Source organism: Cupressus sempervirens, chromosome 10 (assembly GCF_028749045.1).
Source record: "Cupressus sempervirens isolate cs-2001-9-10 chromosome 10, ASM2874904v1, whole genome shotgun sequence".
NCBI classification, from domain to species: Eukaryota; Viridiplantae; Streptophyta; class Pinopsida; order Cupressales; family Cupressaceae; genus Cupressus; species Cupressus sempervirens.
In genome coordinates this window covers 118,375,733-118,379,964 of record NC_143127.1, presented here as the reverse complement: position 1 = coordinate 118,379,964, position 4,232 = coordinate 118,375,733, and positions in this window count along the sequence as shown.

The window sequence follows — 4,232 nt, the reverse complement described above, 5'->3', positions numbered from 1 at the left end:
TGATTAACAGTACCTTGGGAGGGATTTGAGACTGCGCTCCACTCAGGTCTAGGGTTTCACTGATTGCAGGATTGAGCTTGAAGTCTGGTGCCTTCCATTCTACATCACAAACTAGCATATCTAAACCTCACTTTGCCTTGCTATTGCTGGATGCCATCTTCACTCGGTAGGGTTTGAGAAAATTTGAAAGTTTTGACAACAATTTGCTCAAATCGCTTGAATGCTCTTGAAAATCACATTGCACAATATGTCTTGAAATTTCACGATAAAAATGACTTCGATTTCATTTCTTTTATCAAAATTTTCCATAAATACTTGGTACAAATGTTAGATTGAATTGATAGACTGTCATTCACTCCATTTTATTGAACACTTGGTAAAGTCTTCTTGACTTGGTAACCATATGCATCTTAATTACTCCCAACCTTGCTCAGTAGAGTCTGTAACCCATCCTTGCTCGGTAAGACAATAAACCGACCTTGCTTGGTGATAACTTTCATTTGTTACTCGGTGATCCCTTTTTCATCTTGAATGCTAGTTTGGATCTTTCATCTTGTTGGCTGGAATTGATATTTGATGTCTCATTTAGTATCACAATTCTAGCACTCTTTTGAGAGATCAAGAAGAAATGGTGGAGTCACTGAATTCTTGAGTGACTTATTCGTCAGGGATTTCATTCTTAGTAGACTTTGGAACCCATTGTGGTCTCATCTATTTTTGATGTTATCAGCCTTTTCCTTCTTTTCATCTTAAATTCTTTCAGTATTCATGCAATTCTTGGCAAGATTACCAAGTTTAGTACAAATGAAACATCTTTTAGTAGTATCTCTTTTCCTCAAATGATGCTTTACACAATTCATTCCAATATGTCCAAATTCTCCACAGTAATGACATCTGTACTAGGTGTTGTAGTCCCAACCAAATATAGCTTTTACAATCTGTTATGCTAGATTCAATATCTTGATTTTGCATTTTGATGACTTGTGTCCACATTTCTTACATTTGTTACATTTGCCTTCAAATCTTGATTTTTCTTTGTATTCATTAGCCTTATGACCATGCTAATTGCAATTGTAGCAATTTTCATTGAATTTTGCCCTCCCATTGCTCCAACATTTGTTTGATCTATGACCTATCTTACCATAGTGATTGCAAGTAGGTCTTTGATTCTTTTGAGCTCCTTGCTTGGATGTTTCACCTTCTTCTATATATCCAATTCTTTCTTTTCCTTTTTGTCTATAGAGATTTTTCTCATTCAATTGATTCATGTCTGTTTGGGATTTCATCATTCTTTCATTGGTTTGCCTTTCAGAGTTTACATCATTCTGCAATCTTTCATGTTTTGACCCTAGATGTAAGATTTCTTCATTTGCATTGGTGAGTTGAATTATGAAGTCATCTTGTTGAAGGGATAAATGTTGAATCTCATTGTCTTTTCCTTGAAATTTCTTCTTTTATCTTGTTTTTTCTTCCATAACTTCACATAGTCTTACTAACTGAATTTCTTGTTCTCTTCTTAGTTTTCTTATTTCTTGTAGTGAACCATTCTTTTCTAGGAGTTCTTCGATTGCTTCATTGTCTTCATTTGGGCTTCTTGAATGAAGGTCTTCAATTCTTTCTTCAATGTAGAGATGATCATTCATTTGAATTGCAAGATCTTTTCTTCTTTTTAGGGATTGAGAGAGTTGCTCCTTTGCTTTCTTGAGTTGGGAAATAGCCATTTCAAAATCTATCTTCTCATTGTCAATAGCCTTTTCAAGTCAGAATATCTCCATGGCCTTTGATCTTTTCTCAAGCTGTTAAAATTTTCTCTGAAAACCACAATGCTCTGATACCAATTGTTGGAAATATTATGACAAGCTAAGTTACTGAAAGGAGAGGGGTGAATCAATAACTTCTAAAAATTTCATCCCAATTATCAATTAATCCTTTATATGAATTCTGATCTAACTTCATGCATGAGAAACTAAAAACATGAAAGCATACATAACACTTTGACACATAGATTTGGTGACCTGGAAACCTTCCAAGTAGAAAGTAAAACTAGGGTGGGGATGATACCCACAAGCTTTAGTACTGTAGTATAAAGTTGGTTGGTTAAGACTTACATTGATCACTTTTGATGATCTACCCTTTTAGGATCAATAAGAATTTCTAGGTCCACCTTGCAAAAGGATTTACAAACATACAATGAAGTATGCACTTGGTAAAGATATTTACATAAGATTTTTATGTCTACCTTGTTAAAAGATTTGACTGATCCACCTATTAGGATGAAGTAGTAGCTAATCTCTGATCTTCAACTTGGTTTGTTGAATGAGATTCCTCTAAGTGTATAAATCACCTTACTGTGATAGATGAATCTTTGCTGCTCCTTATACTATTGTAGCCTTTATAATTCACACTTTTTCTCTTTTATAATGATTACATTACTTCCTTTTTGATTCTATACATACATTGGATGTGATACAATACATTACATTTATATCAATCCAATTACGCAATTACAAAGTTGGCACAATATAAATTTACACAAAATATTATAAAGTTAGCCAAAGTGTAGAAAATTAGGCTTTGAAGACTAACTCGGTGAGGTTCTGATACTCAACGTCCACCATAACTACTCAGGATCGTCATGCACTTGGTAGACGTACAAGATTAATCCATAGTGATCACTTTCAAGTAGTCTTGAACTCGACCTGTATTGGTGACTCGATGAATACTATGAAACTCGTCATATAAACTAAATCACTTGGTTACCACTGCATAGATTGGTAAACACTATCACCTCAAACTAAGTATAAATTCAGTCACTTGGTTAACACTGGGTAGCTCATATAACATTGGAATCACATCACATCAACTATGAACTTGGTAAGCACTGCACAACTTGGTTTGTACTGGTAAACTCGACATACATTGAGATGCTCAGTTTACACTATTGATCTTCACAATAGTTGTAACTGCTTAGCATACACTTGAATTTGTCCAAAGGACTTGATAGCAATTGTAGGACTCAGTAACAACTAAAATTCTTGGTTAACACTGTTAACTATACAATAAGCTTGGTATGAACTACAATCTAAATAAGTGTATGTCACCAATAACAAACATGACTAGAATGTCAACATTAACCTTGTTATGAGATTTCTATTTATAGTTTTCTCCTTTCTCATAATGTGGAAATGGCTCCTTAAAAGCCTTGTGGTCTAAATTCTTATTATGTCCATCCACAATGATTTTGCCATTATCAATTAAGTCTTGAAATTTATGATGTAGGTTGATACAATTGCTTGTTTTGTGACCCTTGTTCTGATGGTATTCATAAAATGCACTCTCATTTGACCATGGGTGTTGTGGCTGTAAATCATAAGGACGAGAATTATCCAATGGAGTAAGGATCTTGTTTTGAAGCAAGGTCTTATAGACCACATCTAGAGGTTCACCAAGGGTTGTGTACTCTCATTTTTTTCGTGTAACCCAAGATGAGTTCTTTGTTTTGTTCCCAAATGTCTTGTTATCAAGAGGAGATTTGTCCATATTTTTAGATGCAATGACATTGTCTGTGATATTGAAATCCATTTTAACGAGTTTGGGAGTAATGTTATCAACTACTCCATCATGTACTAACTCTTGATTCTTGTTCACATACTTGGATTTGTCCATGCCAGAGTTAGATCCTTTCTTAATGTCCTTTTCAAGGGTTATTTCACCCCTTTTGACCATAAACTCATCTATTCAGATAGCTTGTGTAATCATATCTTCAAAGGTGCATGAACCTTGAAGTTTTACTTTATACCCAAAGTTAGGCAAAAGATTATCGATGAAGATCTTGAGTTTTTCTATTTAAGGAATTATTCATGAATATTTGGTATACAATTGTCACCACCTTTGAAGGAACATAAGGAAAGGTTCTCCAACCTTTTGTTTAAGATTACACAGATCTTGTATGTTGTGTGAGTATTGCTGGACAAACATATTAGCAATCTCATCAAAATTTTTAATACCAATAGGTAACCTTGAGAACCATTCCATTTCTTGACCACCTAGACTCTATGGGAATAAACACATGAGATACATTTGATTGTGCATGAATTCCATAGACAAAGCACCAAATTCCATCAAATTTTCTAGGGGATCAGATGCTCTGAAGTATTTTTCATATTTGGGTAAATTAACTCCTCTTGGAAAAGGAGACATATTCAAACCCTTGTCAAAAGGAAATGAAAAAA